Below are 24,683 nucleotides of genomic sequence, written 5' to 3'. Positions count from 1 at the left end.
CTTCCACAGGCCTTTGGAGTTCTTCTGTGGAGAATGTTATTGGGTCCAGTTTTACCTGGGGAACTAGCTTAGCACCACCCTCCGGATTCCTCGATGGCGCAACTGCATCTGCCATACCTCTGGAGGAAGTTTGGTGTTTCACCCGGTGACTTCTGCTATAAATGAAGCCTGGGCATCAGTGTGCAGTACCACAATGACGCCAGGTGGTCACACTTATTGACCGGATAAAATATTCCTGTGTCATACTAACGTAGATTTTTTGTTTGTTCTAGACAGAAACCAGAAGGAACCATTAATGAAGAAAAGGAGGAATGAAAGTTGAAATGGTATGGAGTTAAGATGGTGAATGGCGAGGTTCTGGATCTAATAGGTTGAAACAGTTTCTATAAGTTTAGGTAACAACAAGATCAAACGTAAAAAACAGCAAGAAGTTTCAGTTCTCTTAATGTTTATCCTGGCGGACAATTTAGAAAAGCAGGTTATACGATATTAACTTTTTCGCCCTGGCTAACACTTAGAATAATGGGAACGGAAGGAATAAAATGTGAAAAACAACAGAATAAAGAAACAGAGTAATTAACTAAGTTCCTTCGCTGAAACTGATACGTTTAATAACATTTTAAAACAGTTACAAGCAGCTCGACATAGTCGGAAACCAAGGTGAGGAAAATGAAAAAAAAAAAACAGCATTTGGCAACTAGCCATGACAGCAGTCAGATTAAACTAGCAAAGCAAAGGTGGCTGACTACTTTCCAAAAGAGTTACGAAAACTTAGGAAACAGCTCAACCATTAGCAAACAAGGTCCTCTACTGGCCTATCATTTAAAATTTTAAATTCCTTACAATGTGAAGGTCCGAAACACACCAAAGTCTCTAAGATATTTAAATATTGCTTCCACAAGTACACAGAATTAAAAATGAATTTAAAATACTCAAATCAAATCAAATACTTGGACTTCAAACAGCCAAACAAAAAATAAGGAATGCGCCAAAGGACAATCACCAAACTGCCATCAGCATGAGAGGCCACAAAAATCGAAATACAAACACCATTTATCGGCGAAGTGGCACAGAACAGATCGAAAGCCAAGTAATAGTAAACGTGATGCAGTACTTCAGTCAGTAGAACCAGCGTCACCCAGTTTTATATACATTGTAAACATAAATAAAATGTTAATTTCCAAGAATGATTGCCTATGGAAGTTGGAGGGGTCCAAACGATACGTCTCGAACGTTCGATAACAAATCGGTTATGGAAGTCTCGTGGCACGCGTTATGATCAATTATTTGTGATCGTCATTTTTATTAGTTTTCCGTTGTTTCTTCAGTTCGTGTACATTACATTTCCGCCGTAATTATTTGTGATTTGATTGGGTAACCAACACGGTTTCTGTCGATAGCGAATGTAATGTCTGCGCTTCTCACGTTTCTTCTGTGGATTGTCTGACATGGAAAACTCTAATTCCATGCATATCCACCCATGCATATCCAGCATAGACAAATGTTTGACTTTTTGCCGCAAATATGGACTTCTGCCGGACGAGGAAAGGTGGGACTGTGTTGACTGTGGTGCTGCGAAGTCAGTAAAACTTCGTAAGAGGAGTGTCGACACTGAGATTCCGTTGCGATTTCATTGCGGAGTTTGCGGAAACATAACCGGCATCAGGAAAAATACGTGGTTCGAGTCCTCCAAATTATCGATTCAGACGAGCGTCGTGTTGGATTCGAGATTACACGTTGCAAGCCACAGCATCAGAAACTGAATTATCGGCCAATACCAAGTGTGATTATTTCGGGTTTTGCCGAGAAGTGTGTTATGTCGTAGTGACAAATGGCAGTGTGCCATTTGGTGGACCGCGGAAAATAGAAGTAGACAAATCTCATATTGCTAGACGAAAGAACCAGAGAGGACGACCTTCTAAAAGCGAAAAAGGTCATATTTGGGTTTTCGGTGTGATAGAGAGTCCCGCAAGTGTTTCGTTGTGAGGTTACTGTCCCGAGACAAGGTGACTTTAGTGTGTCTCATAAAACACTTCATGTTGCCTCGAGCAAAAGTCATCACAGACGGGTTTCAGGCGTACCAGACTCTGAACTCAGCGGAGTTCGTCTCTTCGGATGACGTCAGTGTCCACACCCAGAATACAGAACGGCTTTGGAAGTCTGTCAGGTCTACAATAAAAAGAGAAGGGCGTCCAGGACAGAGGGACGAACTGTACTAATTCCAGTACCTATACTTCCACAACTTGCATTTGCAGGGGAAAGTCGACGCATACGACGCTCTGGCGATATTCCTGGGCGATATTGGCAGAGTATACCCTGGCTACGGGAAAGAAAGAATTACCACTGTAGCTTATACATCATACGGACTGTCGCAAGACGATAACACCGACGACGAGTAAGGTAAGTCGTCTCCGTGGAATTTACAAGTGATTCTCTAACGCTTTTCTTTTGTCGTTGCTGTAGTGACAACTTGAAGCAAACTCATAACGTGCGCCATGAGACTTCCGTAATCGATTTACTATCGCTCGTTCGATATGTATCGTTTGGACCACTCCAACTTCTACAGGCAATCATCTCAATCTGCGATAGGCAATCATTCTTGGAAATTACCAATAAAACTGATTACATACAGAAAATGTCCACTGGCCAGTATACAGCTTGTCTGCTGTATAACGTGAGCAGAACTTTATGAAAATTGAACAAGAAGTAATACACTTACTTAGTACAATAACAGAGCCAATGCACCCACAAATGTCAGGACCACACAGTACTGTAGCGTAATGTGTTTCGATAACCAGGATGGGGAACCTTACGGCAGAACACAGAGATTTTCCAGAAGTGCCTTCCCCAACACTCGATGGCTGTAAAGAAGATGCTCACCGCAGTTTCAAGTAGTTCCTGGATGACATTAAAAGCACCACAAGCTCCCTGTCTACCAGGCTGGGCAGCGTATAAAGGGACTCGATTCCAACCCGCAACTAGCAGCTGCCGAAGCGAGAAGCAGATATCCTTTCCCTAAAGTGTGGATCGATCAACACTTCCGCGTAGAGACTCCAAATGGACCCAACTGCTGAAGCCAGTCACTCGGTCGTTACACAGAGCCGTCAGCAAACTATCACTAATGGCAGTACTGCAGTCGATGTTCAACCAACAACTCCATACTGTACCTCATGAGCGAGCTTTCACCATCGCGAAGCATCACATCGTTGCCTCCTAGAGGGATGTCCGAGCCGCAGTTACCAGGCAACGAGCCAAAGACATTACACTAGAGCGGCAGTTATCGACAAAGGCTATCGCGCAGCTCAAAATCGACATCGAATGACGGCAACAATAGCCCGTAGAGCTTAGCCTTCACCAAAGATCGGAAGAAAAGTAGTTACTGTACAGAAGATCGAGTCGATCGCTCATGAAATGGTACTTGTTTTCGAAGGTAAACTGTACTGTCTGCCATCGGGTTCCCCTACATGGCAGGCAGCACCGCATAACAGCCACGCTATGAGGGAAACAAACCAACAGCCAAACAGGCGATGACATCAGGTAAACACGCCGAAGATTCCAGTCGATTAATAGGAACCTTTCCTTGCAGAGGCCACGGATTCCTACGCCGGGTTTCTATTGGCTCCAGCTCACTATATAGGCCCGGCCGGTCGAAGGCAGACCAGGCTTCGTCCGCTGCTAATGGCAACCGCTACAGCAGAGTCTCCGAGAAGATATCACCGACGCCGGTGTACTGCACCGCCGATCGAAGTACCAGCCGACCGAGAGGAACCACTTCTCCGGCTTGATCGACGGACGTCTATATCTATGGTACAGCCAGCTATTGTATTGTAAAAGAAGTTGCGTTCAATAAACTGTTGGAGAATTCAACATAAACGTTATTACTGTTCGACTTAGTGTTTGTCGTCCTAGCAGCCAGATAACGCTGTAGAGCGGCAGTATCTGGGCGTGGCAGGTTATGGGCATGGGCGATGGTGGGCGGAGGGGGGAGGGGAGAGGGGTAGAGAGTAGAGGAAGGGCGCGACCTGGCCGCAGAGAACGGCGCTGGTCGCTGGAGCGCACCGTAGCCGCTGCCTGCCTGCCTGCCTGCCTGCCGCCCATTGAACACAAATTGCGCGCTGGCTCGCCCACCCAGAAGACAATGGCGCGCAGCTTTCCAGCGCCCACAGCCTGCCCCAGAGAGAGAGAGAGAGAGAAGGAGGTGGAGAGAGGGAAATGGGAAGGTTGCAAGACGTTCCAATTTGGCGCCGCGGCTACGTCACTACTTGTTATTATCTTCAAGCTCTCCAGCACACACGTGCAATGCATCGTATCTGTCGTGTTAAAAAAACTATGCCTTGAATGCATCTGTGCAGTATTAGCCTAATAGTATATTTGTTGTTAGTTTCCAGGAAGGGAAACTACGCTTCCCTTCGAGAGGATCTGTGGACCTGCCTGTAATACCACGGAAGGTAAATGGGAGCGGAGGCCGCCCTGTACCAGCGGTTTCGAAAGGCACACATTGGCCGAATATTATTGCTGAAGATGCTACAGTGGTTTGGCCACATGTTCAGAGCTGATGGCCGGCCGGAGTGGCCATGCGGTTCTAGGCGCTACAGTCTGGAAAGGTTTAAGTAGTTCTAAGTTCTATGGGACTGATGACCTCAGAAGTTAAGTCCCATAGTGCTCAGAGCCATTTGAGCTTGATCCGTCGGAACCCAAAAAAGGGGATGCCACGGACCGACCGACACAATCAGTACATGAGAACCCCAACCGCCAAAGTTTCAAACGTGATAATCCACAATGGATTACGTGTTAGCTGTCAAAATTACACAACATGTTGGACAGTGACAACAGGTGAGGAAAGGACGCTGCCTGTAATTACGTTAGTGGCCAGGGCAGGTAACCGGAACACTAACGGCCACAAGACAGAAAATTCCGCTGGTGCACTCAAATCGTAGTCGATCAAAATAGTTAACTGCACCGGATGGCGGGTAAATCTCAGTAGTAGAACCACTCCGTGTCGCTCACTGGAAAACCTGCCAACAGCGAACCACCACAACATGAAGAGATGTGGCTTGGGTAGTCAAAATCACTACTCAACTTTGACGTCCCGAGTCGGCGATCCACGAAGCTCGTAGCGATCGGACAGCTCCATACACGCTCCTACACCGCGCTGGAACCGCCAGCGGAACCAGGCGGCAGCACCGCGCAGAGAACTTCCCTCGTCCGCAACAACCGACCGACTCCCCCCAGCCTCCAATTGCGGGAACTACATGCACCAAACCAGAGATGGTACACGGGGCAAATATCGATACACATCACTTCTGTCACACGTAGAAGGAAGAACAATCACAACGTAACCGCGACAAGCCGCGCAGAATTAGCCGAGCGGTCTCAGGCGCTGCAGTCATGGACTGTGCGGCTGGTCCCGGCGGAGTTTCGAGTCCTCCCTTGCTCATGGGTGTATGTGTTTGTCCTTAGGATAATTTAGATTAAGTAGTGTGTAAGCTTAGGGACTGATAGCCTTAGCAGTTGAGTCCCATAAGATTTCACCCACATTTGAACACTTTTGTAACCGCGTCAAGGGCGGGAAACCAAACACAGATAGACAGCGAAGTTCACGAAAACACATAGTTGGGAGTGCGCATGGCTCAGGTATCTCCTCCATTGTGACCGACTGACTTTTTTTTATTGCGCTTTTTGTAATGTATTGTGCTCATGATGTAGCATCTTCTTCTACAATATTAGGTCCAACGTGTGACTTTTGAAACCGCTGGTAGAGGACGGCCTCTTTTCCCATTTACCTTCCATGGTATTTCAGGCAAGTCCACAGGTGTTTTGTAGTGTGCTGTTTTTCTCCCGTCTGTAGTGGGCTTTTTTCTTTTGTTTTTTATTGTAGGCATTAAGGACCGTTACCGCAATAAATTATGACTTTGATGATGAAGATAAAAATTATATTTTGTTACATGAGCAGAGAGAGTACTAAGAAATTTTAGGAACATTGAATTTCAACTGCAGACACTGCCTTCCATCCCCCTCCCCCCCACCCCTCCCCCGACGATTCAACCGCGTTCTCTAAAGACATCGTGGGTGTGCAAACCCATCGAAACCCCATTTCACATGTGGCCAACAGGCACCAGTTCATTGACACTGCTAAGTGGTGTCGAAATGGACCTACTAGGTTGTCACAGGAAGGTTTATGAAATAATATTAAGTTGATAGAGCAGGAAATATGGCAAAAAGTGCATGGTGCGTGTTTCTGTGTGAGGAATTCTTTCCGGGTTTTCGTTTTGCGTTATAGAATTAACACATTTTTGCACATGCACCGTGTAAGGACTGTTTAATTCCCTGTAAAATGCTATAATACACACCACTTAATATTTTATGGCAGCACACACGCTCCACTTTTGCAAAAGGTGACCCAGCGTCACATGACTAACAAATAAACATTTTTAAACCATACCTGTGGCTGACTGTCGGTTAAATTATAAACCTTGTAACTGTACTGCAACCACGTCGCACATTATGAAGACTTCTGAACACATAATGTTACATTTTTAGTGTAGCATCTATCAGTAAATGGTTTGATTTAGAGAGAGAGACGTTGCATATGACTAAGTGTAAGAAAATTTATAGAATGATTATTGAGAAGTACTATGTTTATTTGTTTCTGCGCGTCCACGTCCTAGAACAGGAGTTGCTGTTTGGTGTCCGTACAGGAGCCGCTAACAGTTCCGAAGTGGAGTCTTTGATCTGGGGAGAGTCCCACTTCTTGGGAAGCGCTGAATCTGTTCCTATTTTCAGCATCAAACGCTTCCGTGCAAATAAAGCGGGCGATAAAAAATTCTCGTGTCTTGAGTTGCGGCGCTCTTTGTCAGGTCGGTTTACACGTAACAGGCGTCGTTCCAGAAATGTTAGGATCAACCATTAGCTAAGTCTTGGCTTCTAAACGTTTTCTCCCACCACCCGGAGAAAGAATGGTCGGATCGTACGTTACTTTTCACTACCATTCAAGATATTAAAGTAATGGGGACGCTTTAAAACCAGTTAAGGCAGGGGAGGAAATAAGTGATCATGGGTGATAAAAGGAGTGTTAATAAACACAGAAAAATGTTTTTCATTAGCAAGAGAGGAAACAGATTATAGGTTGACTAGTCAACATCAAATATTCAGTTGTGAAGGCGAAGATGTGGAGCGCAAATGGATAAAATTCAGAAGCATTGTGCGATCATCGCAGATATCTGTGAACCTAGCATTGGTGCGAGGACCAACAAAGAGCCGTTGTACGATACTGCAGTTCCTGTGTTATGTATTACGATGCATAGGAACATGCATGTCCAAAGAAACAGGCACTGCGGCAACGACAGCCGTCATGGAATACATAAAATGTATACGAAATTGAGAATATGGAGAATGTGGAGAATGGACTGACGGCAATGACAATTTGAGCCGGGCCGGGAGTCTTAACCGGATTTCCCGCCTGTTGCCTAACCATTTGGCTACCCGTGTACGACGCACGGTCAGACCCAGACATTCACATGCCAACCATGAGTCTACAATCTGTACTCGTATAACCATTATCTATATTGCCGTACAAGTGGGACATGTTACTAGAAAGTCACTTGCCCGGTGTCGGCAGATAGATACAATGTACAGGGTGTTACAAAAAGGTACGGCCAAACTTTCAGGAAACATTCCTCACACACAAATAAAGAAAAGATGTTATGTGGACATGTGTCCGGAAACGCTTGAATTCCATGTTAGAGCTCATTTTAGTTTCGTCAGTATGTACTGTACTTCCTCGATTCACCACCAGTTGACCCAATTGAAGGAAGGTAATGATGACTTCGGTGCTTGTGTTGACATGCGACTCATTGTTCTACAGTACTAGTATCAAGCATATCAGTACGTAGCATAAACAGGTTAATGTTCATCACGAACTTCGTTTTGCAGTCAGTGCAATATTTACAAATGCGGAGTTGGCAGATACCCATTTGATGTGTGGATTAGCACGGGGCAATAGCCGTGGCGCAGTACGTTTGTATCGAGACAGATTTCCAGAACGAAGGTGTCCCGACAGGAAGACTTTCGAAGCAATTGATCGGCGTCTTAGGGAGCACGGAACATTCCAGCCTATGACTCGGGACTGGGGAAGACCTAGAACGACGAGGACACCTGCAATGGACGAGGCAGTAGACGATAACCCTAATGTCAGCGTCAGAGAAGTTGCTGCTGTACAAGGTAACGTTGACCACGTCATTGTATGGAGAGTGCTACGGGAGAACCAGTTGTTTCCGTACCATGTACAGCGTGTGCAGGCACTATCAGTAGCTGATTGGTCTCCACGGGTACACTTCTGCGAATGGTTCATCCAACAATGTGTCAATCCTCATTTAAGTGCAAATGTTCTCTTTTCGGATGAGGCTTCATTCCAACGTGATCAAATTGTAAATTTTCACAATCAACATGTGTGAGCAGACGAGAATCCGTACACAATTGTGCAATCACGTCATCAACACATTTTTCTGTGAACGTTTGGGCAGGCATTATTGGTGATGTCTTGATTGGGCCCCATGTTCTTCCACCTACGCTCAATGGAGCACGTTATCATGATTTCATACGGGGTACTCTACCTGTGCTGCTAGAACATGTGCCTTTACAAGTACGACACAACATGTGCTTCATGAACGATGGAGCTCCCGCACATTTCAGTCGTAGTTTTCGTATGCTTCTCAATAACAGATTCCGTGACCGATGGATTGGTAGCGGTGGACCAATTCCATGGCCTCCACGCTCTCCTGACCTCAACCCTCTTGACTTTCATTTATGGGGGCATTTGAAAGCTCTTGTCTACGCAACCCCGGTACCAAATGTAGAGAGTCTTCGTGCTCGTATTGTGGACGGCTGTGATACAATACGCCATTCTCCAGGGCTGCATCAGCGCATCAGGGATTCCTTGCGACGGAGGGTGGATGCATGTATGCTCGCTAACGGAGGACATTTTGAACATTTCCTGTAACAAGGTGTTTGAAGTCACGCTGGTACATTCTGTTGCTGTGTGTTTCCATTCCATGATTAATGCGATTTGAAGAGAAGTAGTAAAATGAGGTGTAACATGGAAAGTAAGCGTTTCCGGACACATGTCCACATATTTTCTTTCTTTGTGTGTGAGGAATGTTTCCTGAAAGTTTGGCCGTACCTTTTTGTAACACCCTGTATGTCCGAAGGAATATTTATCCGCCGACTGCGGGCAAGTGGCTTTCAAGTAAAATGTACATAATGGAGGTAAGGCTGGTTGGTCGTTGATTCGTGGCAGGGGACCAAATAGAGAGGTCCAGTGTGCTAACCACTGCGCCAGCTCATTCGGTGATGGACGTACGAGTACAGGCTACAGACAAATGGCTGACGACATATGGAAGTTTGAGTCGAGCATTCAGTCGTGCTCGGATAGCCTAGTGGTAATGCCACCGCTCACAATGAGCTGGAAATCCGGGTTTGAGTCCCGATCGAGCACAAATTTTCATTGTAATTCCATTCTATAGCTGAAGGTCGTCCACATTCAAAACTGCGAATACATTTACCTTAACGTGAGAACCGTTGTGTTCCAATAACCGTGTTAGAAGAGGACTATGAAAGTTGCCGCACATTTAAGCGAAGTCTGAGCCTCTCTGAAGCGAAGAAAGAAAGATTCAAATATTTAGCATAACACTGTAAGTATAGTAAGTGAGGAGATTTCACTCAGAAAGTAAAATTTAGCTAACCAATGCGACCAAAAATCATAACAAGTTTAGGTGGTATCTTACGGAAAGCTAGTAAACGCGTCAAAATAATCTATTCAGTCACTCAGCGATCCTTCTAACACTGAAAAGGCAGATGACAGACAGAATTGCTGTCTCCATTCACCCAATATTTTTCTTTTAAAAGATTCTATATTCCTCAATACATGATACATAAGCAACCTGATACATTAGTGAGTCCTACTTGATACTAATGCAATTACTACTACTGCACCTATGAATGTCAGTACTAATTTTCCCTAATTTATTTGACGGCGAAAGATGATCATACGATTCTTCCTTCCGATTATAGCGTAAAAGCCTGAATGACCACTCAGTACTGGAAATTCATCCGGACTTGGTGAGATACCTGCCATTTCTATACAGATTATACAAAAGAACTTGCTCCCGGTAAAGCAGCATCATAGCAGTAGGTAGCTGCAATGAAAACGAATACCAGTCGACTGGAAGAAGTGTCAGTCTTTCCAGTTTTCCAAAAGCTTCGACAGACAAACACACATAATTGTAGGTTAAATATACTTCCAGACTATGGGACACATTTTATGCTCACAAATTTTGTCCGTTCAGGAGAACAAATATCCATTGTCGATGTATCCAGACGGAAGCGAAGAATGAAAATTTACACCAAGGTCAGGATTCAAACCTGGATCTCCTGCTAAGCAGGCAGATACGGTAGCCACTGCTTCACCCTAGTATGCCTCTGTCCCCAATACAAATTCCCATTCAGACCTCAGCATAATTCGTATTTCCCCTATATTCAAAGAGCATTACAGAGTCTCTCCGAGTTTGTTGGAATAGTACTTCAGCATCGAACGAAACGGGGAATCCTGCCTGAAATCCAAATGAAACAGTATAATTTCATAGACCTTTCCAGGTCTCAGACACCTGTGATGTGTATTTGCATACTGAAACGACGAATGGAAATTTGTACCCAGGCCAGGATTCAATCCAAGTTTCCTGCGCAACAGGCACTGCTGGGGACTGACAAATTAAGGTAGTCCGTGTAGTTGTGCAATACCACTGCACCATCTGCTAGAAATCAGGAGACCTGGATTCGAATCCGAGCCGCGGTGCAAATTTTCATTCGTCGCTTCAGTCTGCATATACAGAGTGTTACAAAAAGGTACGGCCAAACTTTCAGGAAACATTCCTCACACACAAAGAAAGAAAATATGTTATGTGGACATGTATCCGGAAACGCTTACTTTCCATGTTAGAGCTCATTTTATTACTTCTCTTCAAATCACACTAATCATGGAATGGAAACACACAGCAACAGAACGTACCAGCGTGACTTCAAACACTTTGTTACAGGAAATGTTCAAAATGTCCTCCGTTAGCGAGGATACATGCTTCCACCCCCCGTAACAAGGAATCCCTGATGCGCTGATGCAGCCCTGGAGAATGGCGTATTGTACAGGGTGTCCAGAAAATGGCTCCCTGATTTCAAAATTAAATATCTCGAAAACAACGATCGGTAGAGGAATGCAGTAAACGGTATGTTTATTGTGAAAGCTGTAAGAAGTTTATACAGCAGTTTGAAATAATAGTTACAAAAGCTGCTAACCGGTGGCGCTGTACGCTGTACAGATCACATCAGAACACGTAAGTGAAATAATCGTATGAAAACAATCCTTACAAACAATCACATCAGAATATTTTCAAAAGGTTCACCATTGGAACTACAGAGGTGGCGCACACTAAGAATGAAATTCGCCATCACATTTCGTAGTATCTCAACCGAAATGGATTCACATGCCACAGAGATCGCCGATTCAAGCTCTCCAGCGAGGCGGGATGCTTCGGGTAGAACATATCTTTCACCGTGCCCCACAAAAAAAAGACACAGGGAGTAAAATCCGGCGAATATAAAGGCCAATCCATGCCTGCACCAGTAAATTTGGGATATTCCAAAGCAACGACTCGATTCCCGAAGTATTCCTCAAGATAGCGATACACTTTGTTCGGTCCGTTGTGGTCGGGCTCTATCTTGCATAAACCATTTAGTACCTGGTCGATCCTCTAACGCTTGCTGTGTGGTGACAAATTGTTCCAAAATTGCAACGTAACGTGCACCAGTGACCGTTTCTCGAATGAACAAGGGGCCAATAATGCCTGTGCTGCATACTCAGCCCGCACAGTAACTATAGGAGAATACAGGGGTTTCGCTTCACACCAATATGGCTTTTCGGAATCAAAAAATCGCCAGTTCTGCTTATTCACGTATCCATTCAGGTGGAAGTGTGCTTCATCTGTAAACCAGATGCAGCCAACATCAAATCCTTCACTATTAATCATTGTGAGCATTTGATTAGCAAAGGAAACCCTTTGTTGCACAGCTCGTATCGGTATGGCCTAGTGCGTTTGAATTTTAAATGGAAACATGTGCAGGTTCTTTTTCAGTATTTTCTGCGTGTTGGAATGCTTCAAACCAGTCTCAGATGCAATTCTACAGACGAATGACACTGGATTTCGCTGATTAATTACAGAAACTGTGGCGATATATTCAGGCGTAACTGCGGTTTGCTTGCGGCCAACATGCCCCACTAGGTCATTAGTTATGCTGCTTGTTCCTTGAAATTTTGCGAAAAGCGTACGAATGGTTTTAGCATCGGTTCCTTTTGGAACATTATATCGTGCTTGAAAACTTCGCCTTGTTGCAGTAGGACTCTCTTCTAACCTGTGGTACTCTAGCAACAGAAAAATGCGTTGTTCAATGGAGCACATGGTTTTAATCTCTTCCTTCTTTACGCTAACCTCCTTTCACGTTTCAATAGTGGAACATCGCTCTGGGCTTCGGATCACTATTTATACTAGGCATTACGTATGGCGATTACAGAGCCATCTGTTAGCACCTTTTGTAACTATTATTTCAAATTGCCATATAAACGTCTTACAGCTTTCACAATAAACATACCGTTTACTGCATTCTTCTATCGACCTTTGTGTTCGAGATATTTAATTTTGAAATGAAGGAGTCCTTTCCTGGATACCCTGTATCACAGCAGTCCAAAATACGAGTACGAACACACTCTACATTTGGTGCCGGGGTTGCGTAGACAAGAGCTTTCAAATGCCCCCATAAATGAAAGTCAAGAGGGTTGAGGTCAGGAGAGCGTGGAGCCCACGGAATTGGTCCGCCTCTACCAATCCATCGGTCACGGAATCTGTTGTTGAGAAGCGTACGAACACTTCGACTGAAATGTGCAGGAGCTCCATCGTGCATGAACCACATGTTGTGTCGTACTTGTAAAGGCACATGTTCTAGCAGCACAGGTAGAGTATCCCGTATGAAATCATGATAACGTGCTCCATTGAGCGTAGGTGGAAGAACATGGGGCCCAATCAAGACATTACCAACAATGCCTGCCCAAACATTCACAGAAAAATGTGTTTATGACGTGACTGCACAATTGCATGCGGATTCTCGTCTGCGCACACATGTTGATTGTGAAAATTTACAATTTGATCACGTTGGAATGAAGCCTCATCCGTAAGAAGAACATTTGCACTGAAATGAGGATTGACACATTGTTGGATGAAACATTCGCAGAAGTATACCCGTGGAGGCCAATCAGCTACTGACAGTTCCTGCACACGCTGTACGTGGTACGGAAACAACTGGTTCTCCCGTAGCACTCTCCATACAGTGACGTGGTCAACGTTACCTTGAACAGCAGCAACTTCTCTGACGCTGACATTGGGGTTATCGTCAACTGCACGAAGAGTTGCCTCGTCCATTGCAGGTGTCCTCGTCGTTCTAGGTCTTCCCCAGTTGCGAATCATAGGGTGGAATGTTCCGTGCTCCATAAGACGCCGATCAATTGCTTCGAAAGTCTTCCTGTCGGGACACGTTCGTTCTGGAAATCTGTCTCGATACAAACGTACTGCTCCACGGCTATTGCCCCGTGCTAAACTATACATCAAATGGGCATCTGCAAACTCCGCATTTGTAAACATTGCACTGACTGCAAAACCACGTTCGTGATGAACACTAACCTGTTGATGCTACGTACTGGTGTGCTTGATGCTAGTACTGTAGAGCAATGAGTTGCATGTCAACACAAGCACCGATGTCAACATTACTTTCCTTCAACTGGGCCAACTGGCGGTGAATCGAGGAAGTACAGTATTTACTGACGAAACTAAAATGAGCTCGAACATGGAAATTAAGCATTTCAGGACACATGTCCACATGACAGCTTTTCTTTATTTGTGTGTGAGGAATGTTTCCTGAAAGTTTGGCCGCACCTTTTTGTAACACCCCGTATAAATCAAAGATGCCTGAACTTGGAAAGGTCTCTGTAATCGTATCGTTTGAATATACATGGATTGGGTAAACAGAGATATTGTGAAACTAAGCTCGACCAGTTCTAGAGCAGCGTGTTCAAGAGCGCCGAGTTGATGCCGTATTCCTTGATCTAGGGAAGGCATTAGAAACCGTTCTGCACTTTCGCTGATGGGTGTTTATCAATGGACCAGGTATGTGTCTGCCTACCTCGTAGATGGAACAAAACATTCCTTCTTTACAGGATAAAAAGAACAAATGTAAAACTAGCTTCGGAAGTACAGGATTTAACCGTAGATAGGTCCGAATCCGGGATTCAAAATAGCTTAAATACTTAATTACTTAAAAGTATGTCTGAAATAACAGACACTGTTGACGATCCACAACTGTACGAAATACTTGGCAACAGCCGTATTACATACAGATCTTATACTCAATAGTAACAAGCAGGTAGATCCAGTAATACAATCATTCGTTATCTGCATTTTCGCATATATGCAATTTTAGTTGTAAACCTAGTGTTGCCGTCTGTTAGTAGCAAACTGAACCAGTACTACATTAGCTCATCTCAACATGCATGTTCTGTCGTTTTTGTCGAGACGTGAACCATTAGTTCATGCCAGTACCACTGTGAATTTTGCACTTCACAGGTCTGTACGTAAAATGTCGGTGAAGAAAAAAAAAAAAAAAAGAAAGCATGCATGTGGAGGAAAGGAGCATGTGCGAAAGCCATTTTTATTAGAAACAACGATAGAAGTTTAGAACCACTGCGGGGAAAGTTGAGCGTAGGGCCTATTGTTGACATTCAGCGTGCTTAGTGAATCCACTGTAAGAACTGTTCGTGACAGTGCGGAAGCAATTCAGAAAACTGCTCACTCTTCAGCTAACTTAAGTGTGGCTAGATTGACCAAATGACCCTCTGAGCCGATGGAAATAATGAAAAAAATGTTAAGAAACTGGGTTGGGCATCACAACCAACAGCATATGCCTCTCTATGGAGCTGCTATCCAATATAAAGCTAACAGCTTGTACGAAGATTTATCGAAAGAAGAGGACGATCCAGCACCTTTATCGGGCACCTCAGGTTTGTTTGACACTTCAGCATCGTTCTAGCTTTCACAAAAAAAAAGACAGGAAAGCAGCTGCGGCAGACGAAGTTGGAGCCGAAGGATTAAAAAAAAGGCTTAAAAGAATTGAGATAGAAAAAGGATATACTGCGAACCAGGTTTTCAACCTTGACGAGCCGGCCGCGGTGGTCGTGCAGTTCTAGGCACTTCAGTCCGGAACCCCGCGACTGCTACGGTCGCAGGTTCGAATCCTGCCTCGGCCATGGATGTGTGTGGTGTCCTTAGGTTAGTTAGGTTTAAGTAGTTCTACGTTCTAGTGGACTGATGACGTCAGATGGTAAGTCCCATACTGCTCAGAGCCATTTTAACCTTGACGAAACGGGCTTATATAGAAAATGTATGTCTAGCCGTACACTCATTTCTATTACAGAAAAAACAGCACCAGGATTTAAGGTTGTCAAGGCCTGATACAACCTTATTTCGGAGGGAATGCTGCAGGAGATTGAAAATGAAAACCCCTTATGGTCTTCCACACAAAAAATCATTGACCGTTAAAGGACTGTAAGAAGAGCAGGTTGCTAGTCCACCAGAGACGGAATAGTGATTTTGGTGTATTGTTGTATGTTTTTGTGGTAAATTATATGGTGTACACATTTTGCATTAAAATGTCTCTTCACTAAGATGGTAATGGCTATTTTTTATAAACACATGAAGAAACTACATTTTAACCTTAACTCCTGAGTAAGCGAGAACCTAACCCTATATTTTACTCGTACATAAATGACATGACTCTCGGTTAACGCGCATTAGATACGGACGGCGATTCCGCTGGGTGTGTCGGACCGGGACGAGAATTCGCATCTTCCGTTTACCACGAGCAGTCACAACCAAGTAGACCATCCACGCACGCTCTCCGAAAAAAAAATTCAAATGGCTTCAAGCACTATGGGACGTAAAATCTGAGGTCATCAGTGTCCTAGACTTACAACTACTTAAACCTAACTAACCTAAGGACATCACACACATCCATGACCGAGGCAGGATTCGAACCTGCAACCGTACCAGCCGCGTGGTTCGAGCCTGAAGCACCTAGGACCGCTCGACCACAGCGGCCGGCACGCTCTCCGAGCCGACACAAACTTCCATATGTCACACTGTCTACATCCTTACATCGTCGTCCACTAAATTCATGTCCTAATGATCACATCATTACTTAGATTGTCACAAAAGGGAGAATGATCTCGTAGACTTCTAATACTTACACGCGTGTCTGAAACAACAGAAACAACAGACGAACCACAGCTGTGCGAAATACTTCCAAATCAAATCGCTGAGTTCTAGGTGCTACAGTCTCGAGCCGAGCAACTTCTACGGTCGCAGGTTCGAATCCTGACTCGGGCATGAATGTGTGTGATGTCCTTAGGTTAGTTAGGTTTAAGTAGTTCTAAGTTCTAGGCGACTGATGACCTCAGAAGTTAAGTCGCATAGTGCTCAGAACCATTTGAACCATTTTTTCAAATCGCTGAGTGCAAATCCCATGGTGTCAGTAGTATTAGGTATTGATCTACTACCAAAACGTTCACGAATAGCCGAAGAGATCTGATAAAACGAAGCATCCTTTCCTGTTTGCCTTGGTGTATCATATGGCCACCCTCGCCGCTTTTACTTGCTTAGTCATGCGCATTCTCCATGGTGCCTCGTTGAGGATGATTGATTATGCGCGGTCCAGCAGCGCTGTGCACTGTCAATGACCCTCTATCCAATAGCGACAGAGCCGCTTCTATATGGGCTAAAACAACCTCTGCTGGATATCACGGTGAAGGCACACAATTTCCAGTGCCGAGCTTACGCGGATGATCTGGTATTTTTCGCTCGTCCTGGAGAGGACATCCAGATAACGCTAGGATGGATCGGGCACTATGGGAATTTGGCAGGCAGCAACGTGATCGTGGTCAAGTCCCGTGCGAAAAAATCGGCAGAGGGCTCCGGAAAGCGAGTGTGGACCTGCTGCAGACGATGGATACATTTCGGTGTTCGGGCATCGTATTTAAGAAAGACATGCGCCGTAAGACAGCGCTGAACTATAAACGCCTTTTACAAGTTCACTGCATGGGCGTTTGATGTCACCTGCTCCGACCTTTAGATACGGTCCAAAAGGTCGCCTTCATTAAGCGCCACATGGCGTCCCGGACCGCACATTTGGCGCAGATCCTACCGATGACTCCAATGATCTCACAGCGGATTCAGGAGACCATTTGTTACTTCGTTGGTAATAGACTTGTCTTTAGGATACTACATGATACCCTCAATCTATCCCCTCGCAGCGGCGGCCTTTACGTCAATACCACGCTCAAGACGCAATTTCACCGGTCCTCTCACTGACGAACTGGTGCCTACGTCTTGTCTGCCACCTCTTGCCATCGCTCACACCGAGCCTGCGCTCCCCCACGCCAAAACATTCTTCCTCGATTGTAGCTATAATGCACACGAATCTTGCCCGTACCAGGGCACCTACAGCGCAAGACGTGTGCGGCCTGTTGATGACGAATCACCCTAGGAATGTGGTTGAAAAACGGTACCCAGCAGTCATGTGGCCTGCGACGTGGAGAGCGATTCGCCAAAAATATTTGACGAGAGATCCGCGCACCTGATACCTAGTGGTCAACAAAGTTTTCCGACAAGACGTGGATTGCACAACGTTTCTCTAGCGGATGTGTGACTTCTAACTCGGAAGACGGATGCCTCATACTCAGAGTACCGCCCCACTACACTATCGAGCCCGCAATGCTCCTTCGTCTAATTTCCTCAATCAAAAGCTGTTGCAATGAACTGGATCATACACTTGTAAGTATTGTTTGTATGCTATGCAAAATTCATCAAAGAATCCCTCTTACATGTGAAGAAAAATGTACCTGTAGCAACAAATGCAGCCAACAGTAAGTGATAAAATGATGAAATTTCATATCTAAGAAAATTAAAAATTATTTTGTTATGTTTTGGCACTTCCACTGCTATGAGTGTGAATCCTGTATCCTTCCTGGTCATGCTGACAAAATTTTATGAATTTATTTGTAAAAGTATAGACAGTAGAAAATAAAACGTCCTGTGGTGTCTCTCCTGCTCAAAGTCGGCCCGTTTGACATCCTGAAACGTCCCCTTAGAACAATTATACTTGACTGTGCTTAAACTGACACACAATATTTTTAGCGCAACGCAATCTGACTTTCAGTAATCGCTACAAAGAATGGCCCTGACTAACATTAACCTACACAGTTCACAAATCACTTACCTCACAAAAATCTTGGTTATTCGAACTACTGCAATACAGCGAGCGCCACTACTGCCAGCTAAATAAAAGATTCAAACTACGGAAGACACTAACTACTGATAGGGATAGTCAGCAAATGAAAGATTTTAATAGAGAACAAACAATGTATTTACCTTAACAGTCATAATATATATATAGCAGTTCATGACATCCAGTCTTACAAATTTCTAAACTCCGCCATATCTCTCTCCCCACATCCACCACTGCTGGAGGCTCACCTCCAACTGCGCAACGCTACGCGCTGTTCACATCCAGCTGCCGCTGCCCAACACTACAATGGCAGACAACAATGCAAACCAGCCACAGACTGCACATAGCACAGCCAGTGATTTTCATACAGAGCGCTACGTGGCGGCGGCGTTACCAATATAAGAACCTAAACAGCCTACTTACAATCTTACCCCCAAGTACTTAAGCAGTGTATTCAAAGAGCCTCTGCCCCCCTCTCCCATTTCCCCTCGCCCCTGCAAGTGGGCAGTACCGGGTAAGATAAGTTGAGTCTGGTGGATACTGATTTAAGTCTCGAAATGGACCACTGATAAAGAATTATTACGGGAAGACGTATCCAACTCCGCGGTATGGAGATTTGGGACTAGACATCATTTATTTTTTGATGTTTCCGAGTGACTTCGTTCTTATGTTGTACTAATGGAACGGTATCCTCAGGCTGGTTGTATTCAGTTTTATATTGTTTGATAACGAAATATAACGTTATCACAAAAATATGAGTAGGGCCACTGCTCAGGACCAACGGGAAATCGAGGTTCTAGTTTCTGTTCCGCACAAATTTTTATACGTCGTTATTGGGTAGAAGATGTATACCTAATACAGCTGATGTCAAGGCATTTGGATTCATCGAATTAATTTCAAAATCAATGCTTAAGAAACAGTTGAATAACTGTACTGTAGGCTACCTCCGTCGTAGGTTGACCATACTTTCTGAGGGTGTTTCCAATGAATCTCAATCTGGCATGTGTGTTTTCTGCGATTAATTTTATTTGATTGTTTCTCTTTAAATCACTATGTATGCATCCTCCATGATGATTAACGGATGTTAATGCTTCCAGCAACTTTTCGGCAGTTGTGTATTCAAACAACAATGGAGATTTTTGGGCATTTATGCACAACACTTTACTTTGGTATAATCGTCGAACCGTGCACCAAGCACATATCATGTCCAGGTCTCCCACTATGTCGCAAAAATTTTCTAGCGTTGTCACGTCTCTACATAAGACTACAACATTAACTGATCAGTTATTCGTCCTCTCAATGTTATCCACTATGTCATTTACCAAATTCTGTGAACAGTAATGTTTCTATATCACTCCTTAAGGTGCATTAGAAGTTACTTTTGGATATGGAAGTTTTCTCTCCGTTAAGACTATTCCCTTCTCCTCGTCGTAGGTAGGATATACTAACACTGCCAGAGGCGCAGAGAAGGGTGGAACAAAGAGGCGCCTTCTATGCCGATAAGGCGAAGTTCACGAAGTGAATTGTTAGCCATAAGTCCAGGCCAGAGTAAAGTGAATGTCGTCAAAACAGTCCAGGAGCGATCCGAATCGAAACATGTAAACACAGGCAAGGTCGTTCACTCAGGTACCAATGACTCAGTTACGCTTTACCATATACATAAATGACATAGTAAATTGTAGGGTTAGTTGGTAATATTTGTAGCATTGGTAGTGGGAGAAACATGAATGAATGTGTAAGACGGAAGCTAGGAAAAATGGTTCAAATGGTTCTGAGCACTAGGGACTTGAGGTTATCAGTCCCCTAGACGTAGAACTACTTAAACCTAACCAACCTAATTACATTACACACATTCATGCCCGAGGCAGGATTCGAACCTGCGACCGTAGCAGCACCGCGGTTCCGGACTGAAGCGCCTAGAACCGCTCGGACACATCAGCCGACTACAGAAACTAGGAGCTGACGTCATTTCTTTTTTTGTTGTTGTTGTTTGTTTTGCACATAATTAGAATCGCACAGCGTCCAATGTCAATCCATAGGGTATTTCACGCCCTTACAGAATATAAATTGCATTTTATAAGTAATAATATTAGTTGATCACTTAAATTCTGCGCTTTTGTTAGCCAATGTCATTAATTTTGATGCAAGAACAATTTACGTTCACAAACATGAACTCGTTGTTGCTTTGTGCACAACAGAACGTTCTTCATCTACATCTACATCTACATCCATACTCCGCAAGCCACCTGACGGTGTGTGGCGGAGGGTACCCTGAGTACCTCTATCGGTTCTCCCTTCTAGTCCAGTCTCGTATTGTTCGTGGAAAGAAGGATTGTCGGTATGCTTCTGTGTGGGCTCTAATCTCTCTCACTTTATCCTCATGGTCTCTTCGCGAGATATACGTAGGAGGGAGCAATATCCTGCTTGACTCTTCGGTGAAGGTATGTTCTCGAAACTTTAACAAAAACCCGTACCGAGCTACTGAGCGTCTCTCCTGCAGAGTCTTCCACTGGAGTTTATCTATCATCTCCGTAACGCTTTCGCGATTACTAAATGATCCTGTAACGAAGCGCGCTGCTCTCCGTTGGATCTTCTCTATCTCTTCTATCATTGCATTTCCTTAGGATTCTTCCAATGAATCTCAGTCTGGCATCTGCTTTACCGACGATCAACTTTATATGATGATTCCATTTTAAATCACTCCTAATGCTTATTCCCAGATAATTAATGGATTTAACTGCTTCCAGTTGCTGACCTGCTATTTTGTAGCTAAATGATAAGGGATCTATCTTTCTATGTATTCGCAGTACATTACACTTGTCTACATTGAGATTCAGTTGCCATTCCCTGCACCATGCGTCAATTCGCTGCAGGTCCTCCTGCATTTGAGCACAATTTTCCATTGTTACAACCTCTCGATACACCACAGCATCATCTGCAAAAAGCCTCAGTGAACTTCCGATGTCATCCACCGGGTCATTTATGTATATTGTGAATAGCAACGGTCCTATGACACTCCCCTGCGGCACACCTGAAATCACACTTACTTCGGAAGACTTCTCTCCATTGAGAATTACATGCTGCGTTCTGTTACCTAGGAACTCCTCAATCCAATCACACAATTGGTCTGATAGTCCATATGCTCTTACTTTGTTCATTAAACGACTGTGGGGAACTGTATCGAACGCCTTGCGGAAGTCAAGAAACACGGCATGTACCTGTGAACCCGTGTCTATGGCCATCTGAGTCTCGTGGACGAATAGCGCGAACTGGGTTTCACACGACCGTCTTTTTCAAAACCCATGCTGATTCCTACAGAGTAGATCAGAGATGATCAAAGGCAAGAGTTTCCCGTTGTTATTGATAAATATGAAGTTTGCTTATGAATAACAGAAACATGTTTTATACGAGGGTTGGATCTTTAATAGTGGCAACTATTTATTTACAGCTCGTACAAAACAGATACGTGTTTCAAAGTTTTACTGCCCTTCAAAGCAGCCACCAGCATTGTGTACAACCAGTTGCCAGCGATGTGGAAGTTGTAGGATACTCTTTACAGTGCCAGTTATGTTGATAGTTCGAGCGGCGCCGCCTATTGCTCGACGAATTTGTAGCATTTCTGAAGCGAATGCCGTGAAGCGTTTTCTTCAGTTTAGAAACAGAGTTAAGCTTAGCAGCGCATAAGTCAGGGGAGTGCAGTAGGTTGTATAGAACTTAGCACACCCATCAGTGAAACAAATCAGTAACAGCTTGCACTGTACTTGCTTGAGCGTTGTCTTGCAAATGATGGTCAGGTCCTGCAGAAAGTGTCATCACATATGTCTCTATGCTGTTCATCGTTGGTCGAGCGGTTCTAGGCGCTACAGTCTGGAACCGCGCGACCGCTACGTTCGCAGGTTCGAATCCTGCTTCGGGCATGGATGTGTGTGATGTCCTTAGGTTAGTTAGGTTTAAGTAGTTCTAAGTTATAGGGGACTAATGACCTTAGAAGCTATGTCCCATAGTGCTCAGACCCATTTTTTTTGTTTTTGTTCATTCTTGAAACACACCCTACGACCTACGCCTTCCACATTGCTGGCAACGGGTTCTACACAACGCTGGTGATTACTTTGAAGGACAGTAACAGGTGCAAACAGGTAACTTGTTTGTACCAGTTGTGAATAAATAGTTGCCACTATTTAAATTCCAACCCACAATATTTCTGTGTTACAATTATTAAGAATAACAAAGACTATGAGTACATCAGGTCATGGAATTTCTGTATAATTGTGGGATAAAGGCTTGGATGACTAATACGAGCACTCTTGGTTTAACTATCGGACCTATTAGATGCATTTTTTCACAATATGCGTATAAAAAGTATTTGTCCTTTTATTCTCATTCCACACCTCTCCCTCAATGTGAATATAATTAAGTCGAAATAATTAATCATCGCTAGAATTAAAGTTTTATCCTGGCCATCTGCCATTCTTTTCTCATAATGGCGTATTGGCAGCCGCTACGTGAAATATAATTAATCACATGATTTTTAGGGCTTCACAGACAGGAAAAAAAAGGAAAATTGTATCTCGCTATCAGTAAAAGAAAATATTTTTTGCATAAAAGTTTTCATTGAATACACACGATAAATATAATAAATAATTATTTGAAGTTCATTTTTGCTTATAATAATTCGCTGATTGGTAAAAATCTTGTTTTCACTGTCATAAATTTATTCAGATCACAATTAACAGTATAAAATGTCAATATTCAACGAAGAATTTATATAACATTGAGCATAATAACGCAACTACATGGGTGATTATATCGTGTCTCTTTCTGCAACAGTATTTATTTATCGGATATTAACTATTACAGTTTCATACAAACCACCTGTATTTTTAGCTAAACGTGTGTGTTGACAAAATAAGTAAATTGTTTCAAGCTAACCTAGTACCTTTACTTTGACTTATTTACATACGCTGGAACATTGATGATTGTTAGTGTACATTTTAGCCGTTACGACGAGTGTGCGAAATATACGCGACGTCAGCACTTACAAATATTTTCATCCATGACTGAAAACGCAACAAATCGAAACATATATATATATATATATATATATATATATATATATATATATATATATATATATACTGAGAGAGAGAGAGAGAGACTATTAGTTTACTCATACTGAGTATGACGGGGCGATCTGTATTTACTTTCTTAGGAGTAGAAAAACTTCTTAGCCAAGATCGCAATAAACAATGTATTTTGTATGATCGGTTTCGGTAAAACTATGTTACCATCATGCTGGCTGTGAATTATTCCACTTGCATGGCAAGGTGCGCATGTAAGTGTGTTAAAAATTCTGGAGGCGCTGGGTATCGATCCCAGTACCTCTCGCATGCTAAGCGAGCGCTATACCATCTGAGCATCTTCGTATAGGTTTTTATAAACATCTTGTGCCAGATGCATGCAAAAACTTTCCATTAAATCTTCAGATGCATAACGTATGACGTGAATGATGTGATGGTGTGGCAAAAGCAAAAGCTAAAATTACTATGTACACAAATTGCCACAACATTGCATCCACATGCTCACACGTCATTCACGTCACATGTTGTGCGTCTGGAGATTTAATGGAAAGATTTTGTGTGCATCTGGCACAAGATGTTTATAATAATTAGTAAACGGTTTTACCACAGTCCCTGATTCATTTACACACAATGCTGTGCTCCAAACTAACGTTCTCAGCAGTTTCTTTTCCAAATTACGGACGATGGTTGACACTAGTAGACTTGTTTTGGGCAGGGATGCTCCCTTCCCCAGCGCTATTCAACTTTCTGTGTCCCCCTTGCCTCATACGTCATGTGCTACTTTCCGTCCAAGGTTAGCGAAGCTTCATCATTTCGTTTACAAAAGTGCGCGTGGCATTGCGCATTGGTTACAACAAAATGGCTTTTGATCATTTGTAGCGAATTAAACTCTGAAAATCGGAGACAATATATCTAACGTGGTACACAGCTACCTGATGCCATGTAGATGTAGATGTAGATGTAGAAATTGCAATAACTTAGATCAATTTCACTGCAGACGATAATATCTGTAGGAGAAAACAGATATTGGAACACATCCAACAAATAATTGTGCTACTCGGCGATGAAGAGTTTGGCAAAGGAGAGTAATTCGTGGCGATCCGTATCAAATCATTCAGAAGCCTAATGAGTCACGTTCCCCCCCCCCCCCCCCCCCAATCACCCTCCTCCCTCTCC

The sequence above is a fragment of the Schistocerca gregaria genome, chromosome 7, assembly GCF_023897955.1.
Source record: "Schistocerca gregaria isolate iqSchGreg1 chromosome 7, iqSchGreg1.2, whole genome shotgun sequence".
Taxonomy (NCBI): domain Eukaryota; kingdom Metazoa; phylum Arthropoda; class Insecta; order Orthoptera; family Acrididae; genus Schistocerca; species Schistocerca gregaria.
Note: the sequence above shows the minus strand (reverse complement) of the source record.